Genomic DNA, 19,312 nt, shown 5'->3' on the forward strand with positions numbered 1-19,312 from the left:
CTGGGTCAATACTCGATGGAATTTAGAAGGACGAGGGGGGATCTGATTGAAACTTACAGAATACTGAAAGGCCTGGATAGAGTGGACGTGGGGGAAGATGTTTCCATTAGTAGGAGAGACTAGGACCCGAGGGCACAGCCTCAGAGTAAAGGGAAGACCTTTTAGAATAGAGATGAGGAGAAACCTCTTTAGCCAGAGAGTGGTGAATCTATGGAATTCATTGCCAGAGAAGGCTGTGGAGGCCAGGTCATTGAGTGTATTTAGCACCAAGATAGATAGGTTCTTGATTGGTAAGGGAATCAAAAGTTACGGGGAGAAGGCGGGAGAATGGGGTTGAGAAACTTATCAGCCATGATTGAATAGCGGAGCAGACTCAATGGGCCGAATGGCCTAATTTCTGCTCCTATGTCTTATGGTCTTATGGGAAGGGAGTTCCAGATTTTTGACTCCTGTTGCTCATTAAAATTGCATATTTTTTTAAATATAGGGTAGAAAGCAATCGTACATTGTATTCTACCTGACCTGAAAGCATTTCACTTACATGTGGCTATGACAGGAACATTTATTTTTGGTTTTAGTTAGTGGCTGTCTCCATAAATTCAGATATGGTAGAGGAGCAGTTTCAATTTTTTTAAAAAAACTATTGTTCAGAGCCATCTACTGAGCTTAATTTAATACAATGGGATCAATTTTCCTGCAACAGCGACTCGGCAACAGAATAAATTTCACCGTCCAGCAGACCCAATTTTACTATTTAAAATTTGTCTTCAATTTCCTCCAAAAACAGTTTTACCCTTACACATATGCATACATATGATTTACATACATTTTCTGTGAACGGAAACAAATGCCACTCTGAGGAAATTATTTTTGCTTATGACCCAGGAAATGTCCAGGGCAGGGGAGGCCTCAGCTTTCTGTGGGGTCCTGGAGCTGGATTCTGATATTCCTGGCCCACAAGAAAGCCTCTGGAAATAAAAACCTCGCTATTCTGGGCCTTGTCTGGCCCTACCTCCTCTTCCAAGCAGCTTTCGGTGAACACAATTCCTCTGCTCAGGATTCGGGTTAACAAAGCAGATTGGGCTCTCATGGCACCTTGATCAGAGCGTGAGCCAGATTATTAAAGGAGGACTTTGTCGGCTGGTCCAGACAGGTGACTCGCCTTGCCGCCTGTAACTTAAAATTACAGTCAGCCAGATCAGGTCAGGAAAGAGTTTAAAAGGTTTTCACGAGTTATCAAGAGTACAAATCATCTTAGATAGCGTCAAAAGTTTTTAGAATGGGGTGAAGGATTTTTTTTTAAAAAGTCAACTTTCTTATCGCTTCCATTTTTACCCCAAATTTTAGACACTTATTTTCCTGTTTGACTGTGTGTAATTTTAAGTGTAGTAATTGAACATGTAGTAATTGTCTTGGCACTCATCGTAAATCCTAATTCAGTCAGCCAATTAGCATACTAAAAAGAGCAGTTTCAGTGTGCTTTAAATCCCTGTTCTGTTAGACTATTGACTATTTAATCACGTCTCAACATTGTACTGTTATCCTGTAGCACTCAATAATTAAAGTAACTCTACACAAAAAAAAAAATCAAAGCTTCACACAAAACACTTTACAAGGCTATTTAGTTTCTCAATAAAAGAGCCTGCAGGTACAGCTTAGTAAGGTAAAGTAAGTTTGGTCATGCTCACCATCGCTATTATGCAGTCACTACATGAGAGTTTTGATGTATAGCTGATGTGTCCTCCTCTAGTTCAACAGAAACTACGGGCCAGCATTTTGTGGAGTCATGGGGGACTCCAGGGGCCTTTAAAAAAAGGCGGGACGACCAGATCGGGAAGTCCTACCCCATTTCCGACAGATCCTATTTTTGTCAGTAGAGGGGAATGAGTGGGACATGACTCCCACATGTGGAAATCCCAAACTCAACAGGGCCAGTTGAACTAGGTGCCGAGTTCAAACAGACCCCATTATATGAATACGAAAGTAGATTCAAACGTTAATATAATAAACTAAATATTACTGAATGTGCTTTCCCCTGGAGATGTTTCATCATACAGAAATGTAAACCAGATTTTTTAAAAAGCCCTGTTCATTGTGAATAAATTTGTACAGTGAGCTTTGACAGTCCAGTCCACCAAAAACAAAATATCATTTTATCCCTTTCTAGGTTACAGAAGCAGAAAAGGCCAAATGACTTGAGTAACCAGTATGTAGCAAGTTTCTACAAAACTTTCCTATTTCCATGCTGACAGTCCTGAATGAAGCTATGGAAAAAGGCAGTTTTCATTAGTCCCAGTCCTTGTCCATAATTTTATTCCAGACTAGTGAAGGGTTCTTTATCACATGACAACTACAAACCCATCTCTCTTATAAACATGGATTATTAAACCTACACAAAGGACTTGCTGCCCCAGATAGCATAAATTCAATGGATGTGATAAAAGAATGTAATGGCCAGAATTTTCTGGCCCCATTAGCGTCCGGTGTCATGGCAGGCAGGGGGGACAATTCAGCGTGAGGGGCAAAAATGGGTTTCATGCCTGCGTGAAAGCACAGCGGGATCATCCAATACAAATTGGTAATGGGATGCAAGGTAAGGCCCGACCAGAATCATCCCCCCCATAACCAATTTTCCATTACACCGGCAGTAAAACACACCAGCCCACAACATGTCTGGACAAACGTGACTTGCAGAAGTTGGGACTTACAGTTAGAGTCTTGCTCAGATTGTGGACATCCGAGGAGATGATGCTGGAGCCCTACACCTACCGGACCCAGGAGGAACACGTGCTTCACGTGCTGGGTGGATTCTCATGGATATGGCTTCGCCGCAAAGTAGCTCACAGAAGTTGGGAAGCCTCTATTGATGCTTGACGGTCTTGGCCATGGGCTGCTACAGATGATTGGTGAGGGGGTGGGAGAGGAAGGTCTAGGTTTGACTAGACGAGGAAGGTGTACTGGGGCAGAGAGTTTGGGAGGGGCAGGGGAAGAGATTGGGGGGGTGAAGGAAGGGAGGAGGGTGTAATGGGGGAGAATGTGGCAATTGGGGAGGAAGCTGCAAGGGGGAGGAAGGTGTAAGGGAGGAGCGGAAGGAGGGGTCGGAGGGGATAATATGTATGAGAGGGGCAGATGGAGCCGGTAGGATGGGAGGGTGAGGGCATGTCAGGAGCAGTAAAACGGATGGCAAGCGTGGTTGGTGGGGTCTCGGAGACAGACACGGAACCTGGAGGTGGAAAGGGGGAAGTCAATGTGGATGGGGGTGGGATTCTCAGGATGGTAGGGAACATGCACGCCCACCTGGGCATCCTGGGAAGACAAGGGTTCGGGTTGGTGTACCCATGGGAAGGATGGCAGACGCCATGGAGATCATGGTCCACAGAATGTGGAGATGTGCGCAGACCTGCATTCCATTGCGGTAGCCATGGTTGAGTTCCTGCAGTGGCAATGCGAGAGGGAAACAGGGCACCTCGACGTCCCTCCAGGTGCTTTTTCCCCTCAAGGAGTCAGGCTAGGGCCAAAGGGAGGAGCAGCAGCAACTGGACACCCCTGGGTCATTGTCTCAGGAATTTCCCTTTGCTTGTGACCCCCTCAACCTCGTCCTCTGTCACGTCATTCCTCTGTACTCAGGTGGCACCGGAGTCACCAATCCTGCCTGGGAGCCACTGCCACCACCTCCCAGGCAGGATTGGTGACTCCGGTGCATCTCCTGCGGCCAGAGCGGGAGATCGTGGCGGCCTTCCATTGCGTCCAGCAAGTGCCCCAAAGAACCACAGAAACCATAAAAAAGTTACGGTGCAGAAAGAGGCCACTCAGCCTATTGTGTCTGCACTGGCCAAAAGAGTTAAAAGAAATTATCTGCTCATGTTAACCCCACTTTCCAGCACCTTGCAGGTTACAGCACTTCAGATGCAGATCCAGGAACATTTTAAATGAGTTGAGCATTTCAGCCTCAACCACCAACTTGGGCATTGAATTACAGATGCCCACCACCCTCTGGGTGAGAAAGTTTTTCCTCACATCCCCTCTAATCCTTCTACCAATCACCTTAATCTATTCCCCCGGTAATTGACCCCTCAGCTTGGGGAAACAAGTCTTTCCTGTCTACCTTGTCTAGACACCTCAATTTTGTACACCTCAGTTAGGTCATCCCTTAGCCTCCTCTATTCTAAGGAAAACAACCTTAGCCTATCCAATTTCTCCTCATAGCTGCAATTTTCAAGCCCTGCCAACATTCTTGTAAATCTCCTCTGCACTCTCTCCAGAGGAATTATATCCTTCCTGTAATGTGGTGACCAGAACTATACACAAAATTCCTGCTGTGGCCTAACCAGTGTTTTATATAGTTCCATCATTATATCCCTGCTTTTGCGTTCAATACCTCACCCAATAAAGGAAGGCATTCCATATGCATTCTTGACCACCTTGCCTACCTGTCCTGCCACCTTCAGGTGGACTTCTCATTTATTGAGAATTCCCATGCTTTGTCTGCACTCCCCAGATGCATTACCTCACACTTTTCCAGATTGAATTCCATTTGCCACTTCTCCACCTACTCAACCAGACCATTGATGTCATTCTGGAGTCAACAGCTATCCTCTTCACTATCAACTACAATGCCAATTTTTGTGTCATATACAAATTTCCCAATCATGCCTCCCACATTTAAGTCTAAATCATTAACATATACAGCAAACAGCAAGGGCCGCAACACGGAGCCCTGTGCAACACCATTGGAAACCGTTTTCCATTTGCAAAAACATCCATCGACCATTACCCTTTGTTTACTGTCACTGAGCCAATTTTGGATCCATCCTGCCACCTTCCCCTATATCCCATGAGATCTCACTTTCCTGACTGGTCTGCCATGTGGGACCTTGTCAAATGCCTTTCTGAAATCCATGTAGACAACGTCCAATGCACTACCCTCATCAATCCCCCTTGTTACTTCCTCAAAAAGTTCTATTAAGTTAGTGAGACACAATCTTCCCCTAACAAAACCATGCTGACTATCCCTGATCAGCCCATGCCTTTCTAAGTGACAGTTTATTCTGTCTCTCAGAACTGTTTCCAATAATTTGCCCACCACCGAAGTCAGACTGACCGGCCTATAATTTTTCGGCCTATTCCTCGCACCCTTTTTAAATAATGGTACAACGTTTGCAGACCTCCAATCGTCTGGGACCTCGCCTGTTTCTAGTGAGGGTTGGAAAATGATCCTCAGAGCATCTGCTATTTCCTCCCTGATTTCTTCAATCCATCTGGCCCTGGTGATTTATCCTTCAAGGATGCCAGTCCCTCCAATACTTCCTCTCTCACCATGCCTATTGTATCTAATATTTCACACTCCTCCTCTTTAACTAGAACATCTGTATAGATAGAGACAAAGTACTCATTGAGAACCCTGCCCACATCTTCTGCATCAACGCACAAGTTACCATGTACATCTCCGATAGGCCTTACCCTTTCCTCAGTTATTCTCTTGCTCTTAAGGCATTAGTAAAACATCTTTGGGTTTTCTTTGATTTTATCTGCCAATATTTTTTTGTATCCTTTCTTTGCTTTCCTAATTTCCATTTTTACTTCACCCCAGATCTTTCTATACTCCGAGGCTTTCTACAGTATTAAGTCTTTTGTAACTGTCATAAGCTTTCTTTTTCTGCTTTATCTTACCCTGTATGGGGACATGTCTACACTGTGCCTGTAGAATCTTGCCTTTGAATGCCTCCCACTGATTTGACATAGTTTTTCCTTCTAACAGCTGTATCTAGTCCACTCTCGCCAGTTTACTTCTCAGCTTTGTAAAATCTGTCTTCCCCCAATTTAGAAATTTTACTCCTGTTCCATCTTTGTCCTTTTCCATAATGAAGCTAAATCTAACTATATTATGGTCTCCTAAGTGGTCCCCACTGCTACTTCATCCACTTACCCAGCTTCATTTCCTAAGACTAAATCAAGAATTGCGCCCCTCTTGTTGGGGTTGTTATGTATTGGTTAAAAAAGTTCTCTTGAAAGTAGTTCAAGAATTTTGCACCTTCTGTGCCCTTCACTTTGTTCGTATCCCAATTGATATTAGGGTAGTTGAAGGCCCCAATTATTCCTGCCCTATTGTTATTGCACTCAGAAATCGTTCTACATATTTGCCCATCTAACTCCCTTCCACCATTTGGAGGTCCATAATACACTCCTAGCATTGTGGATGCCCCTTTTTCTTTATTACTGAGCTAACCCATATGGCCTCATTTGATGCTTCATTTAATATATCTCCTTCCTCACAGCTGTAATTGATTCTTTAATCAGTAATGCTACATCCCCACCTTTTTATCCCCCTCCCTATCCTGTCTGAAAATTCTACATCCAGGGATGTCAAGCTGCCATTTTATGCCCCTCCTTAAGCCAAGTTTTCATTATAGCAATGACATCATGCTGCCATGTGTCTATCTGTGCCCGCAGCTCATCACCTTTATTTACTATGCTCCTTACATTTACATATATACCTTTTGACACTGCCAAATTCCTGTGCTGTACGCTTTTTAAACTTGTGCTGCTCCTTTCTTTCAGAGTCATTCACTATTCTCCACTACCCGTTCCCTGCTCTAAATTTGCCCTCAGGTTCCCATCCCCCTGCCAACCTAGTTTAAACCTCCAGTAACAGCACCAGCAAATCTCTCTGTGAGGATACTCGTCCCAGTCCTGTTCAGGTGTAGACCGTCTAGCTTGTACAGGTCCCAACTTCCCCAGAACTGGTCCCAATGCCTCAGAAATCTGATGCCCTCCCTCCTACACAGCTTTCCAGCCACATGTTCATTCGCTCAATTCTCCTATTCCTATACTTGCTTGCATGTGGGACTGCGAGTAATCCTGAGGTTACTGCTTTAGAAGCTCTGCTTTTCAATCTTCCTCCTAGCTCCCTAAAGTCTGCTTTCAGGACCTCATCCCCTTTCCTACCAAGTCATTGGTACCAAGGTGGACCATTGCCTCTGGCTGATCATCCTCCCACAGAAGAATGTCCTTCAGCCGCTCCATGACATCCTGGACCCTGGCACCAAAGGAAGCAATATACCATCCTGGAGTCACCTCTAAGGCCACAGAAATGCCTCTCTGTTCCCCTAACTAATTGAATCCCCTTTTAATACTGCTCTTCCCCTGTTCTTTCTCCCTTCCTGTACAGCAGAGCTGCCAATGGTGCCACAAATTTGGCTCTGATTGCACTCCTCTGAGGAACCAATGGCCTTACCGGTATCCAAAATGGAAAACCGATTTGTCAGTGGAACCTCAGGGGCTCCCTGCACTACCTAATTTTCTTGGGCTGCCTGGCAGTCACCCATTCCCTTTCTGCCTCCAGGCTCCTAAGGTGCAGTGTGACCACCTTTCTGAACGTGCTATCCACGTAGCTCTCAGGCTTGCAGATGCTCCACACAGTGACCCCAACTGCCGCTCGAGCTCAAGGTTCTGCAGCTGGTGACACTTCCTGCACATGTGGTCATCTAGGACACTGGTAGCATCCACAACTTCCCACGTATTACAGGACACACATTCCACACAACCGAGCTGTCCTGCCATGGCTTCAATTTACTTCCCTTGCGCTAACTTTATTTTACTTTGGTTTACTTATGCAATTTTATTTTACCTGGCCTTGACTTGACTTTGCTTCCCTATTCTTTGTTTCTTACTTAAATGTAAGTAGCTCCTTCTTTTAAAAAGAACATGTTTTTCTAATTCTCAGCTACTTGATGATAATCCCCAACAGCGGTTTCCCACCAACCACTGAACTTATGTTTCTCCTGTGATGTTAGGTGCTTGGTACTGGATTGGATTAAAGGAAAGATGAGTTAAGTTAATAATTTCATTGTGTAAGTGTTGAGATGCATTAGAGTAATTTTCACATTGGAAAAATGTGCTACATTGCATTCAAAACTGAAAAAAAAAAGTGCTTGGGAAATCTAGTTTCATGATCTGAAAAGGTTTAAATTTCCAGTGTGCTTTAATTTGAAAAAAATTAAATGGGTCTGCAGCTTTCTTTTGAGAAAAAAATAACAGCAACCTGCTCCTGGACTGCTTTGATTGACAAGTCATCTGGTGTAGCTTAGAAAATACCGAGCCATCTCATTTTCCAGTTTCAATAGTCTCCATTGTTTGCAATTGAAGAGTTTGTCCTGACAGCTGAGCCCATTATGAATGCTTGGTTAGGCTTCAAAGGCTACAGAACCACTTACCTCAACAGGAAGTGTATCCAAAGTTTGACTGACAGTTTTAAGATTTTATTAAAGGATTAGCTGTCTCTTGCTGCAATTACTGAATAGGTGTTTTGTTTTTATAATTGATGGACTACTTCAGGGAATTCAAGCATTTTTTTAATGGTTCTGCAGTTCCCACCACCCCCCACCTCCCTCCACCCCATGGATGATTGTGTTTTTGAACAACAGCTCTATTTGATTGTTAGAGATGTACTTTTTTCATGTCCCATTTCAAAGATTTTCAATTCCTATCACATGGCTCCTCAGGATTGCACTAGTGAATACTATGGAGGGTACATGGGAAAATGAGGGGACATGAAGCCTTCTAACCAGCCTGTCTCAGCACCCACACTCCTCCAATGCTATCTCAGAAGTCAGGAAACCAGAACGCTGCCTGCCCACATCTCCAGAAAACAAAAATATGGCAGAGGTGATGATCTCTGGTTTATGAAATTGGGAAATGGCCCAACTTGCAGTTCCCGAGGCCATCATAAAATTCCAGCACCCGGTGTCAAATCAAATTCGGAATTTGTATTTTGAAACTAGGTTTGTTTCTTCAATCTTCAGATAGCAGATTTATTCAGAGAATTATTTTTTCACAAATCATGCAAGTGGAAATAGACTACTGATTGTTTAAAAATACCATTTTCCAGCAAAACTTTTTGTTAACTTAAAATAAATCATGTGGTTTACTTAATTAAGCTAGACAAAAAAAAAAATATCATTTAAAATACTATTGGGAAATATTTTAGTTATTCCCCATGAAGCATCTCATTACTATTAGTTTATCCTTCAAGTTGCAAAACACAGTGGGAAACTAGGCAACGAACAAACTCAAGCAGTAGAAATCCAGTACACAGAGCATTCCAATTCCTTAAACCCTCAGGCCTTTCCTGTTATGTCATCCTAGTTTAAATACAGTTGTTAATTTAATTTAATTGCCATTTAGATTTCAAATGCACAAATTGTGTTAATACTGAGCCTTTAAGTTAAGAAATGTTTCAAGTGCATAACAATCAAGTGTAAACAAAATGGATAAATGAAAGGGAGCAGTTCAAAGAGGCTTTGATGAAAAGTATAGGACTAAGTTGGCTCAAATCTTTGGGGTGAATGATGGAGCAGTGAAAATGAAGTGTGCCCAGACAGCCAGATTCAGATGTGGAGCTGTTGGAAAAAGATATGGAACTAGAAGATAATTGCAGAGTGAGAAGTCCGGGCAAGGCTGTGGAAGGAATTATAGGCAATTCTCTTTCTTTTTAAATGCACTCTCTTCCCCCATAAAGCCGTTGAGGCTCAGTCAATTGAAAAATTCAAAACAGGAGATCTCTAGGATTTGTTAGGTAAGGGTGTTAAGAATTATGGAACCAAGGTAACTACGTGCAACTAAGATACAGATCAGCCATGATCTAATTGAATGGTAGAACAGGCACAAGAGGCTGAATGGGCTACTTCTGTTCCATGTATTTCTATACTAATGGAAAGGATTTTGCCTTAGACTTCTGAACCTTTGAGAGCAAAAGCTTTCAAGAGAAATAATCTAAGTCGAGTGTTAGATTGTGTTCAAGCGACAGATTCCGATGTTTGTCACAGCAATCTAAAGAAATATAATGCAAATACATGCTATTATGTTGAGCTTAGGCTTTTTATGATTGGATGGAGAGTAAAGATTCTTCATTTCTACTCTACCCAGTGTACTTCATGCTGCATTGGTTACCAAATTAGGACCCATTTTTGTGTTGAGAACTTAAAATCACTATGAAGTTTGGGGATATTAAAACTCTTTTCTAATTAGACTTTTGTTTCAGATAACAAGAGGCAATTCGCTTTAATACATCAGTCTGGACTGCATTTGTGTCCAAATCTAGAAGTGAAAGATTAATGTTTAGCCTATGTACCATTCAGCCCATTTAACACATCTTTAACTCCACATTGACTCAATCTTTTTAACTACTGGATTGCAATACTGACTTTCTACAACAATAACCAGATGGGTAATAATTCTCAGGGCAGCCAATGAATTAGATGTTAATTATAAGGTTTGGCATACAGGAAAAACATTATTGTGGCACAAAGTAATTTTTTTAAAATTTGATTAAAAAGTGCCATGAGATCATTTAAGATAGCATCAGCACAAATTAAGTATTAAGTTTTATTTCAAAAATAAGTTCCTCCTTGAGAGAGTTTCAGCTCAGAGGCATTGCATACAATCTTGAATAGTATTTTAAAAATTCAAAAATGATTGCCCTGGTCCAGGGCCATTAATACTAAACATTTTGAAAGATGCTCACTATCACACCAATTTATTTTAAGTTAATTAAAATGATTCATAATTAATCTCCCATTATTTGATATTCAAAGATTGTTGAAAGTAAGTTCATGCCAATCTTTTCTTTGTGTCACAGAATTTTATCGGCACAGAAGGAGGCTATTCGGCCCACGGTGTCTGCACCGGCTCTCCAAATGAGCATTATGACCTACTGCCATTGTCCTGATGGGTTATAACAATGCTGAATCATTAATGTCACAAGATTCGATCTAATAGGCTCAACGTAAATAGTCTTGCTACCTGCTGAGATTAAATCCTTTCAATTACTTTAAAGTCCTCACGTTAGCAACATTACTTGCCAATCTATTTCTCCTGCCTCATCTAAATATTTACAAGTACATTATCTGAAATTTCCATCCAAGATCAGGCTTTAATCAAGTCTTCATGGATTTGACTGCCAGTTCGAGTATTCCTTCCATGTGCAACTGTGAATGAAGGTTGCTCCTCATGTTTCTTGAGGAATAAATTTTTTTAACGTGGTCCAAAGTTAAGCATTTTAATAAGTGCCCTCACCATGATTGCAACCTGGCTTGTGTTTTTATTTTAAACTTAAAATTTATTTTCATATAGATTGTAAACCCAAAATTGTTTGGTTGTCACATTTTTTTGTCATCAAACTTCTGTATGATGTATGTGTATGCAAATTTCCTACACTTGATTGTTTCATATTTATGTACATAAATAAATTACAAGTAAACAGATAGGGAACAGGCCAATCAAGTGGGAACAAAGGCAAACTATGAATCAAATACAGTAATTGAAAATATTTTCAGCCACCAACTGGAATTCTCACAAGGCTGTGCACTTACAATTGGAAATAAGGTTTGGGTTGTAAGGACATTAATAATTTTCTTAAATTTTGTCACGTTAAATTTAATTTGACAAAGCATGTTACGAAACTTTGGGCATATACCCTTCATCAGAAGGATTGTACACCGGAAACATTATTCCATCTATCACCCCTGTCTGTGCTTGCTGCCCTACATTGGCTGCCAGTCACACAACATCACGCTTTTAAAATTTTCATCCTCATTTTAAAATCCTTCCATGGTTTTGTCCCTCCCTATCTCTGTAATCTCCACAAAGCTCACAATGCCCTGAGATATCTGTGCTCCTCTAATTCTGGCCTCTTGTGCATTTCCAATCATAATTGCTCCACCATTGGTGGCCGTGCCTTCAGTTGCCTAGGCCCCCAATCTTTGGAATTCCCTTCCTACAACCCTCTACCTCACTTTCTTCCTGCAAGACACACTTTAGAACCTACCTCTTTGATTAAGCTTTTAGTCATCTGATCCAATATCTCATTATGTGACTTGTGTCATACTTTGTCTTATAATGCTCCTGTGAAGCACCTTGGGACATTTCATTATGGTAAAGGCGCTATATAAATATAAATTGTTGCTGTTGGCTTTTCACTTTACAGTTGCTAATTGACCTTTGGCGTACTTCTTGCTTTCTGTTTTTAATTTTTAAATAATCCAATAATTTTAAAACACTTTTGGGTGAAATAAGGCTCTATATAAATGCAAGCTCTTTATTTGAGCAGAATAGTTAATGTCTTGCCCTGCATCTGTCGATACTCTGACCTGGGAGTGTTTGCTGCCAACACTGGTGCTCAATTTGGCAAAGTGCTCTCTGCATTAGATTTCCCTGGTTTAGCGATATAAAAGCACAATTAAAAGTTTACTTTTTTTTTAAAATATGGTGATGGTAAAATCTACGCATGAATCATTTGCTGGGTTGGAAGAACTCAACAGGTAAAATTTATAGATCATCAATCTTTCTACTTGCATAAAATGTAATGTGTTATTTAAATTTGGCGTTTTGTCAGGGCCCATTCTGGGATTCCAATTCCAAACTCTTTTCTCATAAAGTTAGTGACTTCTTAAGAAATGCCTTCAATTTTACTCATATAACCCAAATCATCTGGATCATGGGGCTGCCTCCTTGCTAAATTTGTATTTATAAAGTTCTTCATTGTACCATTATGACAATAATCTCATTCACATTATAATAAGCTGATTATTAAGTGATAATTTAATTTAAATGTAATTCAACGCAACTAACTGTAGATAACATGTTGCAGTACAAACTTCACCTTCCATTTTTATTTTAGGTTTCTTTCATAGCATTTTTATGAGCTGAATAAATGTAAAATCCCACAGATTTGCCTATGTAGCGTCCAGCTCACCATTAACAGTTTACCTCAATGCAAAATGCTGAGCTACTGCCTGCACTTGCAAGGTTACAGAGTATGCTGTGATTAGCTGCAGATTCAATATTTTTTTTTAAATAAAGTGTGTGGGTACAAAGCAGCTTTAAAATACTTGAGAACTTCAGCTAACACATGCAAACGTCAATGCAGATTAGGTAGATGTGACGTGGTTCTGTGTAATATAGATGATCTACACAAAGCTGAGGCAGGGGTATCAGGACTTTATTCGTAAATTCTGCTTTGTATTGGAAGCTCTAAGTATAATCACTGCCCAACCATACTACTAGCAGCTGCAGTCTCAACACCATTTTAGTTATAGCAATTGTGAAATTAATGGGAAATGGTAAGACTTTTCCCAACATATCTGAATTTCAGTGAACCTGTACAACTAAACCAACATATAACAAATGCCAAATTGAACATGCATGGTTAACTATAGGTTCCCCTTCCTCTGTAGAAATTACATCATGGTTATAAGAGTGAAGCAACCCTTTGGTTATTTTTCCACAGCAACATTTTTGAATGAGAAAGGTTAGACTAAAAGGTCCAAAAGGATGTTGAGAGCAACATGGCAAAGCCATTTCTTAAAGCTTGTATTAGAGCATCAGAGTACAGCAGCTTGACACTCTGCAAGTGTGGCTGCTTCAGTTACACTTCATACATAAAATCTTCCTTTCACAATAGCACATTTGTATTAGCTGAGGAGGTTGGAACCTAGCCAATAATTCTCCACTATCGTAAACTGAGATTCCAGATTCATGTTTCACCAAAAGCAGCATGCTGGCTGTTTTAATTGTGATTTAGTGCTGTATATTATTTCATTTTTACTGTGAAAGGCAGTGGTAAATAGTCATTATTGACTGCTCTGCAGTAGTTGCTATTTACTGTGTGAAGCCTTTTGCAGCCTGTAATGGAGAACCTTGGATTCAAGAAGTTTCACACAGAGGAAAGTAGTAGAAGAGACTGGACCTATCTGAAGGAGCAACCCATGGTGATTGTCATCTACTGATGAGGTGCACAATCTAACTTTGGTGGCCGGGATTTTCCATGCTCGCCAGCGTCAGGCGTGTTCGGTGGCATGAGCGGACAATATGGCGCAATCGGTTTCAAGATGGCATGAAAGCAGTTTGCGATCGTCTGCTCAGCTTGCCAATGGTGGGCCACGTTCCCCGCCACTGGACGTCAGGAACTTCATTGTAATACATCAGCATATCATTATAAGGCCAGTCCACCAGACTCATCTCTCCCCACCGGATCATCTGCCCATGTTGGGGGGAAAGCATGCCAACATGTTTCACAACAGCACGTAAGTGACGTACACCTGGCGGTTTGTCTACCTTGCTTCAGTCAGCACTCGCAATCATCTGCTCCAGGCTTCACAGATAGCACCACAACACTTCTAGGAGGCTCACGGCAGGTCTCTACCTACCAGATTAGCCATATGTGGGTGGCTTTTCAACGGCTGCAGGGCTAGGGCTTGCTTGGCGAAGGGGGAGAAGTGGCTTCAGGCAAGGGAAGAGGCTGCAGGACGAGAGCTGTACGGGGAAGGAGGTTAACCCAGGGTATGTGTGGGGGCACCATATTGATCTGCGCAAGTGGCCTCGAGATCATGAGGTCTGAGGAGGCAGTCTCCAGAGGAGATGAGGCCAGATGGACGTGTGAGGGTATGTGTGAGAGAATGGGTGGTGATGTCCCTTGAGCTGACAGTGAGTGAGATGCCAGTGAATTTGTGATGGGTTTAAATGTGAGCTTAGAGTGATGAGATGGTTGCCATACCCTAACTGCACGAATGAGAGGTTGGACGGCCAACTACTTCTGTGCAGCATTGGCACCGATCACCACTGTCATTGCCTACCAAGCTGGAGTGGTGATGTTGCTGCCCCTCCTGCGGCCAGAGTGGGGGTAGAGGACATCACAGCAGGCCTCCACAGCATCCAAAAGGTGCTCAAAGACTGCAATCTTCTTGCCTTTTGGGGCCATGTATTCTTTGATGCAGTACTGGGCTGGAAGCACAGCTGGACTTTAAATATGGCGCCCAGCATGATGAAGCAACAAGGTGATGGCGTGCCGGGTGAATGACAGCCCACCCACCATGGAAACGGTATGTTTCCTGGGAATGCATAAATAATGCAGCGGGTTTGGGATGATACGGCTTGGAAAGCTGCCATCACGGCCGGTGGGTAAAATGTCGTTTAACCCACCTCCTACTGCACTCAGTGCAAATCTGGGACAATTCTGCCCAATGAGTGATGGCTTTAAACTGCTCGACAGTGCCACTGGCATACAATTGTTAGTCACTAACTCATTCTTCATATGTAAGTGATAATACCATGCAGAGCAACACGGTACATAATTCACAATATTCAAATGGGCATTGGATACCTAATGGACCCTCCATACACTTGAGGTCATCTAAAACACAGGTTCCCATATATTAACTCTCAGAAAATCCCATTCATCTATCACCCATGTGTTTGCCGACTTACACTGGTTCCTGATCAAGCAATAGCCAGGATTTTCCACTCCCGTTTGAGGCAGGCATCATAGCAGGCGGGAGCGGAAAATATTGGGAGGTTGCAAAAGTTGGTTTCACATCATCATAAAACCCGTTTGCAATCGTCCACTGCACCTGTCAATGGTGGACCTCGTTTCCCACAGCCACACGTCAGGAAGCTAATTTCAATACACTTGAATCTCATTATAACCCTGCTTTCCAGAATCAGCCCCTCCACGCTGGATCATCCGGGCACACCAACATGTTTCACAATGGTATATAAGCAATGTTCACCCAACAACTGTACTTCGTTCAGGACTTCGAGGTTTGTTTGCCTACCTTGCTTTGGGCAGCACTCGCGGTCATCAGTGCCAGGTTTCACAGTCAGCACTTTTAGGGGGGGCTCACGGGCAAGACTCTACCTACCAGACCAGCCATAAGGCAGGGTGGCTTTTCAACGGCTGCAGGGCTAGGGCTTGCTTGGGGAAGGGGGAGAAGTGGCCTCAGGCAAGGGAGCAGGCTGCAGGGCGAGGGCTGTATCGGGGAAGGGGGTTATCGCAGAGTGTGTGTGGGGGCATATGTTGATCTCTGCAAGTGGCCTTAAGATGAGGAGGCAGTCTCCCGAGGACACAAGGCCAGATGGAGATGTGAGGGTGAGGGCGTGTGTGAGCGAGTAAGTGGTGATGTCCCTTGAGCTGGAAGTGAGTGAGATGCCAATGAATGTGTAATGGCCTTGTGAGTGTGTGAGTTTAGAGTGCCAAAGGCAAAAAGTTCTACTACTTTAATAAAGTATACCACACGACTTCGCACTCTCTTTCATTCTGCTATGGAAATCCAAAGGAAGTTCAGAAACAGACTGCTTTCTGAAAACAAAGGCTTCTCTGGCTTGAAACTTGATGGCTGCTTCAAATTCACAACTTTTCTCAGCACAGAGCTGGTCTCAGGACATCTCTCCCACACAGCCACCTCAATCCAACTAAACATCTCCCTTAAATATCATTTTCCTCTTTCATCCTGAACTCCATTGTCCTAAGTACATCTTTGATCTCAACTTTTCCAAAATATAAAAATCTTTCATATTTTCCTATTGCCTCCACTTTCGGGTCAAATAAAATTTAATAACCTTCTCTGGTTTACTTACGAAACCTTTGTAAGTTGTAAAAGTCCCTTAAACTCCCTTTGAAACTTAGCAGCTATAAGGTCAAGTTCTTACCTATCACACAATGCAAATTTTAAAACCCAACTTATTTACTTGTAATTCCAATTTCACCATAGCCTCTCATTACAAATGCACACATCGAGCTCCTTTATCTTTCATCCCTCAGTTCCCACAGGCAAGTTGTCTTTGCTAACCTTCCCCCTGTTTAATTAATCACGGATGCACACACACACACAGCCTTCTTTACAGAATACCACCATATTCCCAAAAATGTCAAAAAAGATAACATCCACCTTCACAGGCAGGAAGCAGGCAATATGGTGCAAAAACCTACCCTTGTGGCTGGCGGGAGAAACTTCTACTTTCACGCCCGCCACCGCACTTATTGCAATTCAGGGAAAATTCCGGCCAAAGTCTTGACTTAAATTCTCATCCTTGTTTTCAAATCCCTCCATGGCCTTGCCCCTCCATATCTGTGTAATCTCCTCTAACCCCATAAATCTCCAAGATATCTGAGTTCTTCCACTTCTGGCCTCTTGTGCATTCCCAATTATAATATATCCACCACTAGTGGCAGTGCCTGCATATGCTAAGGCAGCAGCTCTGGAATTCCATCCATACACCTCTCCACCTCACTTTCCTCATTTAACATACTCCTTAAAACCTAACTCTTTGACCAAGCTTCTGGTCATCTGACCTAATATCTCCTTATGTGGCTATGTGCCATGCTTTATTTTATTATGTTCCTGTGAAGCACCTTGGGATGTTTCAATATGTTAAAAGTGCTATATAACTGTAAGTTGTTGTTGTAGGCTTGGATATATTAAAATGGAAACTTAGTAAGCAAAGTCATCATTATACATCTCTGCAAAATGAATAGACTCTTTCTACAACATGCATCATAAAACAGATTTACTCTTGGATAACCAGAACAGCAATGTTACAACAAAAGACCACGGATTTCATTGCCAGAAGCTTTTAAAAAACAATCTGCCTGAAAATGTAATATATCTTAGGAAACAGGGCCTCTGTTGTCTGTTGCAATATGTATGCCAATTCACATTAGTAACTTGATGACGGTGGTATTTAAAGTAGCAGTAAGTTATAAGGCTAGAAGTAACTGTCTGCACTATTAGTGAATGAACACTTAACACGATTGCAAAAATGTCTAATTTCATCATTCATGTGTTTTAGGAGTATAACTTTTTAGTTTGGGGATTGAATTGTTAAATGTAAGATAAATAAAATCCCCTGGTGCGAAGGTGGTAAACAGACGTGAAGAAATTGCCATTTAAAGAGTGGACAGTGTTCATTTAATAAAGGTCAGGGTTGGAAAACATTAAACAATGGATGACACTTTTCCGAGCTTCTTGGTAGAGATGAGATGTCTACAGATGTCCTCAAAAGGGGTTTAAATTATTCAGAAGGGCCCCAGGATTCCAAAATGGGAAGGTGAAATTAGCTTGTTGATATCTCTTTCTGGGACATCCCAGGTGTGTCACGTTGCCACGGGGTTAGGTTTCGAGTTTACCTGTGTGACTTTTCAAAGGAACTAGGTAGTTTACCTCTGGAGCTGGAACAGCTTAGAAAAAAGGCAGAGACAGAAACCTGCAGTTGGGACCTGGGAGCAACTTTGAGAAGCAGAGAGAGAATCTGCGAGAAGCTGTAAGCCAGAAGCAAAAAGGGCCATCAGAAACATAGAGTGTTGTCTGATTTCAAAATCACTGAGCAAGAAAACAAGCGGGCCCATGCTTGAGCTGGGATGTTCACAATCGTGAGGTGCTTAAAGATAATTGAAGGGTCACCTAGCTGGATGCTACTGGAATGTCCCCAAGAAATGTCATACCTCAGAGAATAGTAGGAACATTGAGGAGAATCAAAGTGAATTCCTGAGAGCTGTGGAACACCACGGTTAGGTACCAGGAGAATTCAAGGAACCCTCAAGATCCTGTAAAGTACAGGGGAACTCTTGTGTGGAAAAGAAAGAAGAATGGGGAGTGTCCTGTTGAGATTTTCGGGCTTAAAGAATAAGTGTTTACCAAGTATAGTATTAAGTTAGTGGTACTTGATTTGTTTAACTCCCACAAAAAAAAAACATTTTTTGTTTCAAACTTGAAACCTTGTGACATAATTCTTTCAGTTAATAACTGGAAGTTCAAATTTTTTAATTACTGGTCTCCACCAAGATCATAACAACATATTCTCGCAAAATTCCTTCATTTACTATTTTAACACAGGCATTAATCTAATGAAAATAAGTTTAAACTTTAGAACTCATTGAATATTCATTTGCTAATATCTCAGATAGTAATTGTTCTAAAACGTACAAATTGTAAGTCAGGAGGGTGGTTTGAAGAGGTAATCACCAGTTTAATTTGAAAAAGTAAATTATTAAAAACTCTAATCAAGCACTCAAAAAATAGAACTGAAGTGTCATGGATTTAAATATGAGGGCACTTATTCCTGTAATTATTTTTCAGTTTTTAGTTCTATGACATAAAAAGCTCATCTCTCTTATCTACATGTAATAGGCTGGATTTTCATCCTTGAGGCAGGTAGCAGGAGTTGGAAAAATTTCCAGCTTGGCCCACCTACCTCGGGTGAAAGTGCCCACAAGGACGGGATTTCATTGTCCGGGTTGGGGGAGGAAGGGGGGTGCGGACTGCATTTGTGCCAGCCAACCCAGGAAAAGGTCCAGGGGCAGCCACAGGGACTGCCAGGTGTGAGGCAGGCCGTTTAAAACGCCTACCTCGGTGCTATGGGACTTTGTCCCAGTCATAATAAAAACAGAAGGGCCCTCCTTCCTTCACCGCTCACCCTCCATTCATGCCACCTCATGCCCAGGTTAGCCCCCAAACAACCGCATTATCCCCTCATCCCCCCC

At 42.1% G+C, this 19,312-nt stretch overlaps 1 protein-coding gene across 1 annotated transcript in view; it reads right to left on the reverse strand.

Moving 5' to 3' along the window:
- LOC144674353 (doublecortin domain-containing protein 2-like) overlaps positions 1-19,312 on the reverse strand; it is a 240,731-nt gene that overhangs the window by 212,440 nt on the left and 8,979 nt on the right. The gene's annotated exons all lie outside the window — the stretch shown is intronic.

The sequence above is a fragment of the Cetorhinus maximus genome, chromosome 3, assembly GCF_964194155.1.
Source record: "Cetorhinus maximus chromosome 3, sCetMax3.hap1.1, whole genome shotgun sequence".
NCBI classification, from domain to species: Eukaryota; Metazoa; Chordata; class Chondrichthyes; order Lamniformes; family Cetorhinidae; genus Cetorhinus; species Cetorhinus maximus.